Consider the following 19,710-nt stretch of genomic DNA (forward strand, 5'->3'; position numbering starts at 1 on the left):
AGCATGACCCTTTTGAGGATATCCATCTTCCTCCATTTCCGAAGAGCATGACAGGCTATTTCAGCCACTAAAATCAGGGAATTAAGGAGGACTCAATCCTCTTTCCAAGTACCAAGTAAACAGAAGTCCAAAAAGACTTAACATTGAACTACTGCTGCCTCTTGGCACCACACAAAGTTGCCATTGAGAGCTTGACCCTGTACAGTCCAATGCACTCTGGACCTCACCTTTGGGGTGAGGTTCTTGCTGGTTCCACCAAGTACAGGCTGAATTGCAACTGGGTCCTAAGGGCCTCTGAGTCTGAGCCACCCAGTGTCAGAACTCGCCCTTTTCCGTGAACATCACGGCCAAAGGCAACAAAGCTACAACCAGTGGCCCAGATCTATGTATACACCTGTTTGTCCTGGAGTATATTTTGAGCTGTTTGTCTGCACTTAATGCCCAAGATGGGCTTCCCAGGTAGCGCTAGTGGTAAAGAACCTGCCTGCCAATGCAGAAGACACAAGAGATGCCAGTTCAATCCCTGGGTTGGGAAGATCCCCTGGAGGAGGGCATGGCAACCCACCTCCAGTATTCTTGCCTGGAGAATCCCATGGATGGGGGAGCCTGGGGGTTACTGTTCATCGAGTTTCAAAGAGTTAGACAGGACTGAAGCGACCTAGCATGCGTGCAATGCTCAAGATATTTTGCATACTCTGGATTTTCTTGATAAATTGGAGAGTTTAGCAAAACTGTGACTGCATCAGGGTGGAGCTAAATAACCAAGCCCCTTCCACTTACTATTTCTCCTATGCCTCAGTCACAACTCAATGACTTCTATTTGTGACTCCTGCTGGTCCTCCATAGACACTTGAATGTTCAAATTGGAGACAATTTAGAGAATAGAGAGGATGGAGGGAGTGTAACTTCTTAGGAGTGACACAGACAAAGGCAAAAGTAATTTGGGAATAACTTAGGCAGGAAGATCTTTACTTACTTGGAAATCATGTAGACAGACACAGTGAGTTAGGATAGCTGAACAAGCAATCTCGTAGGTAGCTGAACAAGCAATCTTAAGCTAGGAAGAAAGTGAGGCCTGAGCCATCAAGAAAGAGGAGGTAAATGGATTGTTGGGAGTTTTAGCTGACTGGAGATTGAAGTCCAGAGCAAAGACATCTTAATAACCTAATCTAATGAATGAAACTTCATTAGACTGATTTAATGATGAGATACTGCTTATCAGTTATGTACTTAAACTATTTACTGAGAATACCCCACAATGTAGTAAAGTAGTTTAAATATGTGATTTTCTTCCATTAAATAGACACTGAAGGGGAACTACCCAAGAAGAAGAGAAGTTTCATCCACAAGTTCTTGGAGATGGAAATCTTTGCCCTTACTCCTTCATCAAGCCCATCTCATACTCTATGTTCTTATTTAGACTTTGTCACCTCCCATTTGGAATTCTGGCATGCATATCTTGCTGACTTTAATCCGTCTGTCAAAATGGTGCCCAGAATAATGTTTTTTTTTAATTAAAAATTTTTTTTAATTATTACTTTTTTGTTTAGATTATAACTTTAGTTTTGTTTCTATTAGAAACTATTTTATTGAAGTATAGTTGATTTACAATGTTGTGTTATTTTCTCCAATACAGCAAAGCAATTCAGTTATACATATATATATGCCTTCCTTTTTATATTCGTTTCCATTATGATTTATCACAGGCTATTGAATATACTTCCCTGTGCTCTATACAGCAGGATCTCATTGTTTATCCATTCTGTACATACTAGCTTAAATCTGCTTACCCCAAACTTTTACTCCAACTGTCTCCCTACCCCCCTTCCCCTTGGCAACCACAAGTCTGTTCTTTATGCCTGTGAATCTCTTTCTATAGAAACTTAATTTCTTGTTGGTAAGAAGAGGAATACTGTCTTATTAGCATTGTATAGTTTAATTTTACATTCTTACTTATAAAATTTCATAATAATATTTAGTCTAAATTTTTTTTTTTTTTTACTTTACAATATTGTATTGGTTTTGCCATACAACAACATGAATCTGCCACAGGTATACATGTGCTCCCCATCCTGAACCCCCCTCCCACCTGCCTCCCCATACCATCCCTCTGGGTCATCCCAATGCACCAGCCCCAAGCATCCTGTATCCAGAATAATCTTTAAAAATACAGATCTAATCATGCTACTCTCCCCTTCAATGCTTTCAACTTGTTTTTTTTTTTAATTTTATTTTATTTTTAAACTTTACATAATTGTATTAGTTTTGCCAAATATCAAAATGAATCCGCCACAGGTATACATGTGTTCCCCATCCTGAACCCTCCTCCCTCCTCCCTCCCCATTTTTTATAATGAAGTGTCAAATACTTAATGTACCCCCAAATGTCCTTAAATGATTTGGCCCCTGCCTGCCTGTCTAACCACATTTCTCTCTCCTGTCATTCTAAGTCCCTACCACTGGTCTTAGGTCTTTAAGCATACTGAGCTCCTTCTGGCCCTAAACTTTCACTCTTAATGGCCTTTCAGCCTGGAATATTTTCCCTCTCAGCAACTCCTACTTCTACTTAAGTCCTGTTTATCTTTATACCTCAGAACAACCATCACTACCTTAAGGATGCCTTTTTGACTCACTAGATTTAAAAATTTTTTTTTATTCACTTATATTTCTTATTTTTGGTTGCACTAGGTCTTCATTGCTGCACGGGCTCTTCTCTAGTTGCAGCGAGGGGGTCCTACTCTCTAGTTGCAGTGCACAGGCTTCTCATTGCAGTGGCTTCTCTGGTGGTGGAGCGTGAACTCTAGGGTGCGTGGGCTTCAGCAGTTGTGACACACGAGCTTAGTTCCCCTGTAGCATATGGGATCTTCCAGATCAGGGATCAACTCACGTTCCCTGCATTGGCAGGTGGATTTTTAACCTCTGGACCACCGGGAAGTTCTGACTCACTAGATTCAGTCAGGAATTCTGTTATATACATTTTTTTCATACCATTTATTCAACAGTAATTTAAGATTTTTGATGTGGCTATTTGTCAATATTCATATAATGTCAGTCAGTCAGTTCAGTCGCTCAGTTGTGTCTGACTCTTTGCGACCCCAAGAATCACAGACGCCAGGCCTCGCTGTCCATCACCAATTCCCGAAGTTCACCCAGACTCACATCCATCGAGTCAGTGATGCCATCCAGCCATCTCATCCTCTGTCGACCCCTTATCCTCCTGCCCCCAATCCCTCCCAGCCTCAGAGTCTTTTCCAATGAATCAACTCTTCGCGTGAGGTGGCCAAAGTACTGGAGTTTCAGCTTTAGCATCAGTCCTTCCAAAGAAATCCCAGGGCTGATCTCCTTCAGAATGGACTGGTTGGATCTCCTTGCAGTCCAAGGGACTCTCAAGAGTCTTCTCCAACACCACAGTTCAAAAGCATCAATTCTTCAGTGCTCAGCCTTCTTCACAGTCCAACTCTCACATCCATACATGACCACAGGAAAAACCATAGCCTTGACTAGAGGGACCTTTGTTGGCAAAGTAATGTCTCTGCTTTTGAATATGCTATCTAGGTTGGTCATAACTTTTCTTCCAAGGAGTAAGCGTCTTTTAATTTCATGGCTGCAGTCACCATCTGCAGTGATTTTGGAGCCCCAAAAAAGTCTGATACTGTTTGCACTGTTTCTCCATCTATTTCACATGAAGTGATGGGACCAGATGCCATGATCTTCATTTTCTGAATGTTCAGCTTTAAGCCAACTTTTTCACTCTCCACTTTCACTTTCATCAAGAGGCTTTTTAGTTCCTCTTCACTTTCTGCCATGAGGGTGGTGTCATCTACATATCTGAGGTTACTGATATTTCTCCCGGTGATCTTGATTCCAGCTTGTGTTTCTTCCAGCCCAGCATTTCTCATGATGTACTCTGCATATAAGTTAAATAAGCAGGGTGACAATATACAGCCTTGACGTACTCCTTTTCCTATTTGGAACCAGTCTGTTGTTCCATGTCCAGTTCTAACTGTTGCTTCCTGACCTGCATACAGATTTCTCAAGAGACAGGTCAGGTGGTCTGGTGTTCCCATCTCTTTCAGAATTTTCCACAGTTTATTGTGATCCACACAGTCAAAGGCTTTGGCATAGTCAATAAAGCAGAAATAGATGTTTTTCTGGAACTCTCTTGCTTTTTCCAGGATCCAGCAGATGTTGGCAATTTGATCTCTGGTTCCTCTGCCTTTTCTAAAACCAGCTTGAACATCAGGAAGTTCATGGTTCAAGTATTGCTGAAGCCTGGCTTGGAGAATTTTGAGCATTACTTTACTAGCGTGTGAGATGAGTGCAATTGTGTGGTAGTTTGAGCATTCTTTGGCATTGCCTTTCTTTGGGATTGGAATGAAAACGGACCTTTTCCAGTCCTGTGGCCACTGCTGAGTTTTCCAAATTTGCTGGCATATTGAGTGCAGCACTTTCACAGCATCATCTTTTAGGATTTGGAATAGCTCAACTGGAATTCCATCACCTCCACTAGCTTTGTTCGTAGTGATGCTTTCTAAAGCCCACTTGACTTCACATTCCAGGATGTCTGGCTCTAGGTCAGTGATCACACCATCATGATTATCTGGGTCGTGAAGATCTTTTTTGTAAAGTTCTTCTGTGTATTCTTGCCATCTCTTCTTAATATCTTCTGCTTCTGTTAGGTCCATACCATTTCTGTCCTTTATCATGCCCATCTTTGCATGAAATGTTCCCTTAGTATCCTTAATTTTCTTGAAGAGATCTCTAGTCTTTGCCATTCTGTTGTTTTCCTCTATTTCTTTGCATTGATCGCTGAGGAAGGCTTTCTTATTTCTTCTTGCTATTCTTTGGAACTCTGCATTCAGATGCTTATACCTTTCCTTTTCTCCTTTGCTTTTCGCTTCTCTTCTTTTCACAACTATTTGTAAGGCCTCCCCAGACAGCCATTTTGCTTTTTTGCATTTCTTTTCCATGGGGATGCTCTTGATCCCTGTTTCCTGTACAATGTCACGAACCTCATTCCATAGTTCATCAGTCACTCTATCTATCAGATCATATAATGTACTAGACTGTAAACTCCATAAGGGCAGGCCTGAATTTCTAAGGCAGCTGCCTGCTTTATAGAAATTCAGTAAACAATACCTTAGTATCAGTGTGAGCGGTAGATCTTAGATACGATGGCGTGGGTGGCAGCCACTGTAGACCCAAGATTTAAGCAGGTAGAAAGGTAGGGATGAAATATAATAACCAAATGCAATGGAAGTTATTAGAGGATGAAAAATAGATGAAAACAGAACAGGCACCATCAGGGATGCCAGCCAGATTTCAGTTCATATATAATCCTTGATCTACTGCTCTCGCCTTTCAGGAGTGGTGTATTGAGGAGTATTCTGAGCTTGCAGCAGAACTCAGGTGGAAAAGAAATGTCATCAATTAATGGTATATTTCTTGGCATGGGAGAGTGAAGTAGTCATGCATGTGGTATAGATTTGCCATATCTGTTTAAAGGTATTGCCAAGTAACTATTTTCCAAGACTCAATCTGCCAGTAATACTTAGTAAACCTAGCCTACTTTGAGAATACCCACTGAGGAAGTGTGAACTTACTAAAATTAAGAAAACAAATTCAAATATCAAACATGAGAATCAAAGCTCAGTCAAGCAGGAGAAAGGTTATAGGTGAACAACTGATTTCACTAAGGGGCTCTTACTTGTGGTGGGACACCATGGTTAGCGTCCCCAATGCAGGGAGCATATGATACTAACATTGTCGGGCTCCCCTGGTGACTCAGATGGTAAAGAATCTGCCTGCAATGCCAGAGACCCGGTTTTGATCTCTGGGTTAGAAAGATCTCCTGAAGAAGGAAATGGCAACCCATTCCAGTATTCTGGCTTAGAGATTCCCAATGACAGAGAAGCCTAGTGGCCTACAGTCCATGGGGTTGCAAAGAGTTGGACATGATTGAGCAAATTTTTTTCCCCAGCATTTACCATATTCCAGACAATATGAGATAGCTTTATATTTAATTCATTCAAATCCTCACAGTATCCTATGAGATAAATATCATTATCCCCATTTTATAGTTGAGAAACTGAAATTCAGAGAGATTAGGTAATTTATAAAACCTCTTAAAACACAATGCAAGAGCCAAGATTTTAATTGGGTTTTCATATATATGTGTGTGTGTGTGTGTATTTATGTGTGTGTATATATGCACACATATATTCTTGATACTTGTCACTAAAAGTTCTGTTTCTACACAGCTTTTTAGGAAGACATTAAGATATACAAAAGATACATCTGTGAATGAAGTAAACTCTTCCTAATTAAGAACAAATGTACCAATACTTTTCTTGAAATACTGAAAGATGTAATTTTGCACCTCTAGAAGGACAGCTGAAAGGAATAGCTTGTCACAAAACTATGATAACTTTTATTTCATGGAGTTATTTTTTATGTCGCTGCAAAATGATTAATCGATGGTTTGTTTAATTACCCTTTGAAGCATCCAAGTAAAACTAATCAGCATGATATTTCTAGAGGCATCATTTTCTAATTTTTAATAAATAGTACTGTGTGACTTTCCCAGTCATAAAATAGTTTTAAACTTCCATAAGAATTCTTGAAAATGGTAACTTACAGCCATAATATATATGTGTGTGTGTATTATATATATATATATACATATATATATAAATTTTTGAAGTTCTCTGTTATTTTGATTGAGTCAAGATCTCTTAAGGAACTATCTATATAATGAGGCCTATCTTGAGAAATGACTGTAGTTGATATAAATATGCCATAGCCACAAAAAGTAAAAATTCCTTGAATCTTTATAAGAGGAAGCACTTTGATAATAAGAACTCGATAGCCTCAGTCAAGATCAACTATTTTTCTGATATAAAAATATAGCGGCCTTCAGGACTACTGATCTTATATTTTTCATAAGAAAGAGAAATATTCTAAAATGACAAGCAAAAACCATAGGCTGGGTATGATGACTATGTCTAACAAATTATTTTACACAAGTTGAAAGAATTTCTTTTGCTGTATCAGGAAGATATTCTGCCAATAACTCTTATCAATTATTCTCTCTCTCCATCTTTTTCTGTCTCTGTGTCTTATTTTTAAAAATTTTGTAAATAATAATTTAGTACCCCAAGGGACCTTGTCATGTTACCTAACCCAATTCGCTACACCCAGGACTGAACTTAGAAGAGAGTGGATGTTCTGTTGTGCTGTACTGCCACCAGGAAGTAACCATAATTGATCAATTAATTGTTCAGTTAATCCACTCCCAGTTGATCATGTGAGCTCTGGCTTTTTATACCAGGTATTGTCAATGTGTTTCTATAAAAGGCCAAATAATAAATATTTTTGACAATTGGGTGATAGAGTCTATAGCACAACTATTTAGCTGTGATGTTGTGGAATGAAAGTGGTCATAGACAATATGCAAATGAGTTTTTAAAAAGGGACTGTGTTTCAATATAACTTTATTTACAGAACAGAGATATATATGACCTCCAGGTTTGCCAACTTCTGCTTTGTACTGTCACTTGGGCCAAGACTCACCACTTCCTCCACCCAAGGTTAAGATCTTGCAGTAGAAATCCCATGAACTACATTTTCTAGACAAGATTAAGGTTTTTAGTGGTGCTAAACAAATTATCACCAGTCTTATATTTAGGATCTGAAGAAGACCTTTGCGATACCACACAATAGATGGAATTTCTTCTTGTCCCTCATTTGCCCTTCCCTCCTTCCTTCTTTCTCTTCCGTGTCTATCTCTTTTTCTCATACCAATAAATATTTTTTGAAGCCAAGATATATATATGTAAGGCTCTAGGGATACCTTGTTGAATAAGATCTAGGTTTCTGATTTAGAGGGGAGGAAGTGAATAAAGAGACCATTTCTGTAAAACAATCGAGATATTACAGTAGAAGTATGAAATTATATTTTATGAACAAATTGCCTCAGCTTTGGAGGAACCGTAAATGTTTTCCAATTGGATACAATGGCTAAGCTCAGAACTGAAAGACCAATCCAGGCCAATGTCAGAGAAAGGTAGTCTGGAAAGTGTCCCAGGAGACAAGGTTTCGTATCACAACTGGAGGTATGAGAAACCATTTGGAGCTCGTTGGACTGCAAGAACGCAGAGTATGAGATGGCCTTGATGAAGGCTGAAGCTGAGGAGGCGGTCTAGGACTAGACCGTGAAGGACCTTCTGGGCACCCTAATTCAGGCCACCTCCTCTGTCCATGGAATTCTCCAGGCAAGAATATTGGAGGGGGTAGCCATTCCCTTCTCCAGGGGATCTTCCTGACCCAGGGATTGAATGCTGGTCTCCTGCACTGAAGGCAGATTCTTTACCATCTGAAATGTGGCAGATTCTTTACCAACACCAGGGAAGCCCTCAGTATCAATAGGACAGCTTAAAAAGTTTCTTATTTTCTTTCGTGATCCCAAATGTTGGGTTCTTGTGTGTGTGTGTGCGTGCATGCTCGGTCACTAAAGTGGTGTCTGACTTTGCGACCCCATGGACTGTTGCTCGCCAAGCTCCTCTGATCATGGGATTTCCCAGGCAAGAATACTAGAGTGGGTTGCTGTTTCCTTCTCCAGGGCATCTTCCTGATCCAGGGATCAAACCCAGTCTCCTGCATTGGCAGGCAGGTTCTTTACTGCTGAACCACCAGGGAAGCCTGATCCCAAATGTTGCCCCTTGAGTCTGTTCACCGCACCATTGCCAGAATGATCTCAGTCTAGGAAGTTCATGTATATCCCCACTTAAATTCCTTCCGGGGATACTCATTGCTCTCAGAATTATTTCCAACCACTTAATAAGACCCCAAATCCCATCATGATGTGGCCCTGACTACGTCTCCATCCTCATCTTTTGTCAGCTTCATCTCTGTTTATTCTTTTATTTAGGCCCCTAATATCTTCTAAAAGTATTTTTATATTATCTTTTGTTAGGTTTATTCCTATATTTGCCATAAACACCCTATAACCTTTGTTGCTATTGAAAACAGGGTCTATTGTTTTAATTACATTTTCTAATACCTTGTTTATTGGTATAGAAATGCAACTGATTTGTGCATGTTGGTCTTCTGTTTGGTATTCCTACTGAACTCTCCTATTAATTTGAATAGTTTTGCATTCTTTTGGGTTTTCTAAATAGGCAGTTTATAGCAACCACAAGTTATTTAGCTTTTCTTCCATTTATTTATTTCGTGTGCTTGCATTTTCTTGTGCTTTTGAACTGCCTAGTACTTTCAGTACAGGATGGGATCGATGAGGTAGTGATGGACATTTTTGTCTTGTTCCTGATTTTAAAGGACTGATTTTACATTCGTATCGAATATGCTGTTTGTTTTAGTTTTTTTTATCAGATTAATTTTAACACTAACTAATGTTTCATTGTATTGATTTTCCCACCTGAGTCTATGTAGATGATCATGTAATGTGAAGTGAAGATTAACATCAACAGATTTTCTAATGTTGATTCAATGGTTAATATCTGAAATACACACAGCTTTTTCAAAACACATTAATGGATTATATCTCTAATATTTTATTTAGATTTCAGATTTATGTTCATAATTGGGATTAGTCTGTATTTTTTTATTCTCATAAGATTCTTATCCACTTTTAAGGGTAAGATAATGCTGACTTCATAAGATGATTTGTCTTATGGAGAAGGCCTTCTTCTACAACTTCTAGAAGGCTTTGTGAAATAATGGACATAACTGCCTTTAAATTTTGGCAGAATTCACCTTTAAACCATCTGAACCTGGTGTTTTATTTGTGGGTATATATACAGCTTTTTTCTTATTTAATTTTTAAAAACAGTTTAAGGACTCACCTTTTCTATGCTTTGTTTTAGTGAAGTTATTTTTTCCCTGGAATTTTTGACCTAAGTTTTCAAATATGTTCTTATTGTCTTTTGTGCATCTTTGTCGTAACAGTTCATTCATTTTTAAGTACTTTTATTTGTGGTTTTTTTTTTGTTTTTGTTGTTGTTGTTTTTCTTCATCAGTATTGTCTGAGATTTATAAATTTTATTAGGTCTTTCCTTAGACCAAAATTCAGCTTTGTTGTTGACTGAAAGAAATATAAGTACTACCTAGATGTTCAAAATTATGTTTTATTCCACAGACTTACTGAGGACATAAACTTGAGAGACAGCCTCTCAGATATGTTCCCAAGACGTAAGGGAAGGGCCAGTTTATGAGTTTTGCAAACAAAACAAAACAAAAAAATCCTAGGTAATCAGAGCATTAAGAGATTACTATTTAAAGAAAAACCAGACATCTCGAGTTAATAAATTTAGCACTTTTCTATGTTTGGGGAGATGCAGGAGTCTGGGTTCACTGAAATCGTTCCATTGATGTCCACCTTAACTATCTAGGGCTGAGCAACTAACACTTCACCTTTCATAAGAAAATGCCCTGTTGTGTTGAAATTTATTGAGACTTGATAAAATGGCCTAAAGTGCGGCCAGTTTTAGTAAATGTTCCAGGTTCAGTGAAAAATGTGTAACTGTGTATATGTCTGTGTGTATATATATATATGTTTTATTAAAGTAGAGTTGATTTACAATGTGTTAATTCCTGCTGTACAGCAAAGTGACTCAGTTATACACATATATACGTTCTTTTTCATAATGGCTTATCCCAGGAGATTGGATATAGTTCCCTGTTCCATAGAGTAAGACCTTGTTTGTCGATTCTAAATGTAATATTTTGCATCTACCAACCCCAAACTCCCAGTCTGTTCCTCCCATTTCCCCCCTAAAATGTATGTTTGTAAGGAATATGTACTAGCTTTGTATACATGGGTTATAGTGTTTAAATTTTCATTATTTTGAACTTATTAGTTCTGTTGTTCAATTTTTGTGTTTACCGGGGATTGTTTTCTTGAGCTATAAATGACTAAGTGTTAAATGGTGGAATTACTTTTTTGCTGTTCTGTTTATTTATTTTTTTTGCATGATATCTTTTTAAATATTGCTATAAAGAATCCGCCTACCAATGCAGGAGACTCAGGAGACACAGATTTGATGCCTGGGTGATCCCTGGGTCAGGAATGTCCCTGGAGGAGGAAATGACAACCCGTTCCAGTATTCTTGCCTGGGAAATTTCCGTGACAGAGGAGCCTGGAGGGATAGTCCATGGAGTCGCAGAGTGGGACACAACTGAGTGACTGAGGCACACACGCATATTAGATATATACAAATTTAGAAAAGTTATATGTTTCTGATTTAAATCTTTGACTTAAACTTTTCATCAATATGCAAATGTTTCTGTTGGAAGTAAGGTGTGGCCTTAGTTTAACTGCCTGACAAAAGAAAAGTAAATTCCCTTAGAGCAAAAACTGCAGCAGACACTCTACAATGTTATATAGTGTTCAGTATTAAAAATGTATGAGACTAACTAAGTGACAAAATGATAAAAAAACAATGTATTTAATAGAAATAGACTCATAGATGAACTAGATTTTGGAAGTATTTTATGTGACCTCTAAAATAATTGTGATTAATATATTCAAGAAAATAGATGTCAAAGTGGAGAATTTCACAAGAGAATTAGTTTCTCAGCTTTTAGATCTCCCATCTTACAAAGTGTGGGATTAGGAAAACGTATCTGAGAAAAAGACATGCAGAATGTCAGGCTTAATCTCTGTAGTTTCTTAAACTCCACGATTTTGGTCCCTCAAGTCCTTGCTGAGTTGGTAGCATTAAACTCCATTTGTCTTCCTAGCATTGTGAGAATGTTAAAGGGTTAGAATTGCTGCTTTCTGCAAGATCTCTAGGTTGACAACAGTTATGTGTGCGTGCTTACTCACATACAACTATTTGGTGACCCCATGGACTGCAACCCACCAGGCTCCTCTGTCCATGGACTTTCCCAGGCAAGAATACTGGAGTGGGTTACCATTTCCTCCTCCAGGGGATCTTCCCGACCAAGGGATTGAACTCGCATCTCTGTCTCTTGCATCTCTTGTGTTGGCAAGCAGATTCTTTACCACTGTGCCACTTAAGAAGCCCCCTGATAGCAGTTACATACTGGCAAATATTTCAAGGAGAGACAGGGCAGAGAATGTCATGGCCTCATCAAAGTGTTTCTATCTTGTCTGTCATGTAGGCTGTTTCAAATTCTGGATGTCAATGCAGCTCTCTAGTATGTTCAAACAATTAGTTATCCATTTGCATTACAGTCAACAGTTATTCTCTGATGGAAGGTTAGTCTTTTACAAACTCCTTGACCATAGACAAAAGTGGAAATTGTCAGTATTTTCCTTTTAACCTGATAAGTTAATTGATTTTTATTAGTTTTAACTACAAATATATTGAGGTGCATTGTTATGACTTTTTCAGTCCTTTTTTCCTCCCTTTAATATCTCTTTTCATTTTTTTTCTCTACCTATTCAAAGTATAATGTAAGATATATACATTTCTAATATTTTAGTGGTTCCCTTGAAAATTTTAACATTCATATTTGATTTAACTGTAGTCTAAAGTTATCTTGTCTGTCTTCTGAAATAAATCAAGAATTTCAAATATTAATATTTTATTTTCATATACCTTCCCTCCTGAGTTAAATACTTTTATTATTTGCTATTTTAGTTTCTCTTGTTGATTTAAACCCTAAACATATACATTAGTATTATTTTATGCTTATTATTTCATATTTTCATTTAACATGCTTATCACTTTTTTTTTTTTATCATTCTTGAACGTCTCAAATTCTCCTCTGATATAATCTAATGTTGGTATTTGTTTCTTGAGGCTTTATTTTCTGTAGACTTAAGTGAGAGTGTATTGCTGGTAAAGTTTCTAGATTTCTGTTTGTATAAAACAATGGATTTCAAAGTATACACTATAGAACTCTGGGGAAGCCAAGATACTTTCAGAGGATTCATAAAACTCTTTTCATAAAAATACTAAGATCTTATTTGCATTTTCTACTTTACTGACATTTGCACAGGTGTTGAAAAGCAGTGTTGGTTAAAACTTCTGGCTCCTTAGGAATGTTTTGATGAAGCAGTAAAAATTACTAATTTGATTGTATTTTAACACTTGAAAACATGTTTTTTATTATTTTTTTTCAAAGAAGGGAAAATATGCATAAAGCATTTTACATACTAAAAAGTACATAGGTTGTCCAGGGCCGGCGGAGGAAGGGAAGCATTCATCCAATAGTTTGAAACTGAGATGAATAAACTACTTTTCATGGAACACTTCTTTTTTATAAGAACAACTGTCAGGCAACCTATCATTATTTAAATTTAGGGGACTTGGCAGAAAATTTATCTTCAACAAAAATGTAAACCTGCCACTTCAAGGAAAACAGTCAGTGATGTTCTGATAAATGTTTAACAACTAGCCCTCAGGGGACAAAGAAAGTTCCCAATTTGTAGATTAATAGCCAATTTCTGTGGTGTAAATACTCCCAGTGTGGTTGATTATAACTACTGACTTGATGTCACTGAACACAGTGTTAAGAATAGGTAATTGGGTCTCAAACCATTGCAAACTAACTATTGCACACTAGAGAAATGGTGCCAGTGATACAATTAGAGATTCTAAGTGGAAATTGGGCTTCCCTGGTGGCTCAGACGGTAGAGAATCTGCCTGCAAAGAAGGAGGCCCAGGTTCAGTCCCTGGTTTGGGAAGATTCCCTGGAGAAGGGAATGGTTATCCACTCCAGTATTCTTGCTTGGAGAATTCCATGGACAGAGGAGCCTGGCAGGCTTGAGCCTAATAGCTTAAGGCATGAGCCTAACAGCTTCCCAATAGATAAAGACTTTTCTGGAAAGACTGTTAGAGATATTAACAAATATAATTTTTATATTGTGTAATGAAATGTGTCAACATTTAGAAGGTCTAAATAACTCACTGATCCAATATTTTCCAAACGACCAATGTATGCTATTACCACATCTTACCTGGATAAAAGATTTATTCAAACTTAAAGATAGACAAATCACTTTAATGTGGCAAAGATTATTTTTTGATATGGTTTCAGATTCTATATTACAACTAACCTTTAAGAAACTACCACTTATCAAGCTTTGGCTTGGTATCAAATTGCCTTAAAAAGACTATTAAAATACTTATCTCTTTTCTAATTATATATTTAGATTTTCTTTGGGCTTCCTGGTGGCTCAGACTATAAAGAATCTGCCCGCAATGTAGGAGACCTGGGTTCGATGCTTGGGTTGGGAAGATCCCCTAGAGGAGGGCATGGCAGCCATTCCAGTAATATTGCCTGTAGAATTCCATGGACAGAGGAGCCTAATGGGCTACAGTCCAGTCCTTCAACCAAACCAGTGTGTCAAAATAGAAGGAATTTTTGTTTTCAAAATGGAAGGAAAAGTTCCAAGTCCAGAGTGACTACTATTGTTATCATTCAGTTGCTCAGCTGTGTCCAGCTCTTTGCGACCCCATGGACTGCAGCATGCCAGGCTTCCCTGTCCTTCACTGTCTACTGCAGTTTGCTCAAACTCATGTCCTTTCGAGTCGGCGATGCCATCCAACCTTCTTATCCTCTGTTGCCCCCTTCTGCTCATTCCCTCAATCTTTCCCAGAAAGATTGAGGTTTTTTTTTTCCCCATGAGTCAGCTCTTCACAGCAGGTGGCCAAAGTATTGGAATGATTATAGAGAATAACAAGAGAGTCAGAGCTGAATTACTTTCCCTATAGGTGCAATGTTAAGACAGAGCAAACCCTTGATGTTCCCAATGGTCTCGATGCAGGGGAAAGTCTTTAGTTTTGGAGGGGAGCAAAGTAAAGTGCCTTAAAGACAGCCAGTGCAGCCCTTTACTCTGTCTCAAAGGGTTGCATTCTAACCTTTTAGGACACTTTGAGGATCATTCTTCTGAAAACAGCTCTCATTTAATTAAATTCATTTTTTAACTGATAAATACTTCTTATTTAATTTACATGTTTCCTGGACTTGTTTGGCTTTATTAGAATAGCCTGTATTTGATTTTAAGTTCCCAGAAGGAAGAAAGTAGATTTGTTTAGTTCCTTTTGAAATGGCCAAGCATAGACCACAGCCAAATTTGTACCTAATAAACAACTGATGGTTAATTAATTTTCTCTTCTCTAGAGCCTGGTTTATGGCACAAAGTAGATACTCTGTCTTTCTTACTAATCTAGTAAAAGTTTACCTTTGTCTATAATACCCAGAAATTTATAGTAATGAAGAAAATAGTGCAGATACAAATATAACTACCTGAAATTCCCACTAAGACAATGGGTAGGGTTGCAAAAGTTTGATTGTATGTCAGTTGTTCAGGAGTTAAAAGACATTTTTCTTTGGGAGAAAATATCATACAGAATATTTATGTGTCTTGGTGAGGTCAAGTCTAAATATATCTGAAATATATTATTGTATAAATACAATAATAATACAGTGTTTCTGAGGGAATCGTATAGTCAAAGTTGTCTGTCAAACAAACAGCCCATGTCAGTAGAGAAACAGTTGATCTTTTCCATTAATATACTGCCTTCTGGGTAGTAAAAACAGAGACTCTCTGAGATCTAAGCCACTGAAAATGTTCTGATATAGGAACTTGAGCGAGATAGGAAATTGGGACAAGATTACAGAGAAGAGATAGTGACTCTGATAAGGAGGAGGTTGCGGGTTCCCAGGTATCACTAGTGGTTAAAAAAAAAAAAAATCTGCCTGCCAATGCAAGAGATGCAGAAGACACAGGCTCAATCCCTGGGTCAGGAAGATCCCCTGGAGGAGGGCATGGTAACCCACTCTAGTATTCTGGCCTGGAGAATTCAACGGACAGAGGAGTCTGGTAGGTTGCAGTCCATGGGGTCTCAAAGAGTCAGATGCAACTAGCATAGCACAGCAAGGAGGAGACTGAGGACAGAGGTGTGGACAGAAATTCTGGAAGTAGACAGATGAGTATAGATTTGAGTTTTCTGCCAGGATAATGTTGAAGGGAACACTGAGGTCCAGGTTGGTCACTCAGTCTCAGTGGCGACCACCTGTTATTTTCCTGCTATGTGGGCCCCACATTTTCTCTCCTTGATCTCTGGATCCTAAACACTAGCATTCATCATAGACATGTGCCTTAAGATATGTGAGATACTGCTCAGGGAATCAGGTCAAAGCAGAAAATGTCATGTTGTTCAATTTCTAATAAATCCTCATCTTGACTCATCAGCACTAAATTTAGAGTTCAACACTTAGGTATTTAGAAAATTATTCAAGGTAGAAGATTAACCATTGTAATATTTTGTTTCTAGTTAACAAAGTGTGGTCTGATGCAAAGGAAAGAGATTATTCCTTTCTACATGTACTCAGTGGTAAAGAATCTGCCTGCCAACCCAGGAGATTCAGGAAATGAGGGTTCAATCCCTGGGCGGGGGGTGGCGGTGGGGGGCAGAGATCCCCTGGAGGAGGAAATGGCAACCCACCCCAGTATTCTTACCTGAAAAATCCCTTGGACAGAGGAGCCTGGCAGGCTATAGTCCATGGGATCTCAAAGAGTCAGATATGAATGAGCAACTGAGCACACATATATAAGTCTGTGCTTTGAGTTTTGTTCTATCAGTTCCTCTTATCCTCAATATTTTCATGGTCACAACAATACAACCTGGAAAGAAAGAGATTGAGAACACAAGATTAATTGTAGGGAAACAGTTGAATATGATTTTTATATATCCACTTTGATGATTTTCCTTTTAAATAACAAGTTTTAGTGAATGCTTTCAAGAGACTAATACCCTGGAGTTGCCTATACTGCTAACACTAGTGACTTTTGGTAGGAATTACCAAAATCCATAACATACTTAAAATGAAAGTTTTATTTTTTTTTTCCTTCTACTGGACAAAAGAAATCAAAATTGAGGGGGTAAAATAGATAATGATATAGGAAAATCCGGAGAAACTCAAAGGCTAACATTCATTACATCAAATGTTGTTTATAGGAGGGAATCAACTTGATCCCACAATACAACAATCTCATTTCCCACTAAACAAACAACCAAAGAAAAACAAAAAGCCCACATATTGTTTGGTGGTGGTTTATTTGCTAAGTCGGTCTGACTCTTGTGACCCCATGGCCTATAGACCGCCATGCTCCTCTGTCCATGGGATTTCCCAGGTAAGTATACTGGAGTGGGTTGCCATTTTCTTCTCCAGGGGATCTTCTTGATCCAGGGATCAGATCCAGGTCTCCTGAATTGCAGGCAGATTCTTTACTGACTGAGCTATTGTTTACTAAAGTTTATTTTTCATCACCATGCAGATAGAAGTAGGTTCCTAACAGCAATGAGCTAGGAGTAGAGAAAATGAATCACACAATATATGTCTTTTGCTCTGTTTAGTCTTAAGGTCTATACTTTTTCATTGTAAATAAAGATAGCAACATTCTTTGTTTTCATGCTCATTAATCAGCCAATAACTTCATTGATTCTTCCTCTTAGACAACTCTATTCAGAAAAGTACCAAGATAGCAGATTCCCTTACTTACAAAACAACCACACATGTAGCAGTAAAGATTTATCAAAAAGCACACAATCTCTTCTTTTCTGCCTCCATCCCTTTGGCAGAGTATTTCAGAAACACTGCTGAGTACATTGGTGCTTTATAATAGGAGGACAAAAATTGTTATTTTTCTTTGGTAAGATGAAATGTTATAATAATAAAGAGTTAAATTAGTGAAAATCTCTTTTTCTTTTAAGAATGAGCACTATGTATTAATATGTGCTCAGTTTGTTGGCTTAAATGGAAATTGGAGGATTTTAATCTTTTCAAATTCATTTTAAGTTTATAAACAGTAAACGTCAGTCTTTATGTTGCATGGTTCTATGAGACGTAACAAATGCACAGAGTCCCATAGCCATGACCATAATCAAGATTCAGAACAATGTAACACTCTCCCCCAAGATGTCCTCAGACTTATACTTTATAGTCAGAAATAATTGATGCTTTTGAACTCTGGTGCTGGAGAAGACTTTTGAAAGTCCCTTGGACTGCAAGGAGATTCAACCAGTCAATCCTAAAGGAAATCAGTCCTGAAAATTCACTGGAAGGACTGATGCTGAAGCTCAAACTCCAGTACTTTGGCCACCTGATGCGAAGAACCAACTCATTAGAAAAGACCTTGATCCTGGGAGAGATTGAAGGCGGGAGGAGAAGGGGACAGCAGAGGATGAGATGGTTGGATGGCATCACCGACACGATGGACGTGAATTTGAGTAGGCTTTGGGAGTTGGTCATGGACAGGGAAACCTGGTGTGCTGCAGTCCATGGAGCTGCAAATTGTCCATGGAGTCGGACACAATTCTGTGACTAAACTGAACTGAACTGAACTGAACCACTGATCTGTTCTCTACCCATAAAGTTTTATAATTCCCAGAATGTCAAATAAAACTATTCATATTCATATAGCATATAAACTTTTTAGTCCAACTTGTTTCAACCAGTATATTTGAAATTTATATGTTGTTGTAGATACCATGCCCCCTTTTTTTTAAGTTCAGTAAGCCATTTTATTCTCAAGTAGTTTTCCTTTAGAGTTAATACAGTTTGACTACTCATTCTGTAGGTGAAGGACATGTGGGTTGCTTCTAGTTTTGGTAAATGAAACTGTTGTAAACATTCATGAGCAGGTTTTCATGTGAGCATGTTTTTATTTTTCTTGTATAAATACCTATGAGTAGGATTTCTGGGTAGAAAGTTGCAGCATGTTTAACTTTATAAGAAACTGACAAGATATTTTTCTTAGTGGCTGTACCATTTGCATTTCTACCAGTAACGCCTGAGATTCCTACTTGCTCTTTTGCATCTTTGCCAGAACTTAATTTTGCAGGTGTCTTTGTTGTTGTTTTGTTTGTTTGCTGTTTGGTCATTCTAATAGATGAGTTCTTCCACCTCGTGTATGCAGTCACGTCTAACTCTTTGTGACACTATAGACTGTAGCCCACCAGGTTCCTCTGTCCATGGGATTTTTCAGGCAAGAATACTGGAGTGGGTTGCCATTTCCTTCTCCAGGGAATCTTTCTGACCCAGGAATCTAACCTGGGTCTCTTATGTCTCCTGCATTGCAGGTTGATTCTTTACCCACTGAGCCAACTGGAAGGCCCCAGTAGATGGGTAGTGAAATCTTACTCTGTTTTAAATTTGTATTTCCATAATGAATCTTGATGTTGATTTTTTTGGATGTCCTTATTTGCTGTCTGTATATTTTCTTTGGTGAACTATTTGTTCACATCTTTTCCTCATTGTTGTTGAGTTTTCTTATCATTGAGTTTTGTGAGTTCTTCATGTATTCTCAGGAGAAGGAAATGGCAACCCACTCCAGTGTTCCTGCCTGGAAAATCCCAGGGACGAGGGAGCCTGGTGGGCTGCCGTCTGTGCTCTCGCACAGAGTAGGACACGACTGAAGTGACACAGCAGCAGCAGCAGCATGTATTCTCAATACAAGTTCTTTGTTAGATAAGAAATTTAAAATATTTTCTCTGAGCTTGTGGCATGTTTTTTTTTTTTTTTCATTCCCTTTCAGAGACCAAATATTTTTAATTTCAATGACCTAATTAATCATATTTTTCTTGTATGCATTGTGTATTTGAGGTCATGTCTAAGTACTCAGGGCCTAACCTGAGATGTCGAAGATTTTCTCTTACACTTTTATATTTTACATTTACGTCTGTGATCCATTTTGAATCAATGTTTACATAAG

This window comes from Bos indicus, chromosome 4, assembly GCF_029378745.1.
Source record: "Bos indicus isolate NIAB-ARS_2022 breed Sahiwal x Tharparkar chromosome 4, NIAB-ARS_B.indTharparkar_mat_pri_1.0, whole genome shotgun sequence".
NCBI classification, from domain to species: Eukaryota; Metazoa; Chordata; class Mammalia; order Artiodactyla; family Bovidae; genus Bos; species Bos indicus.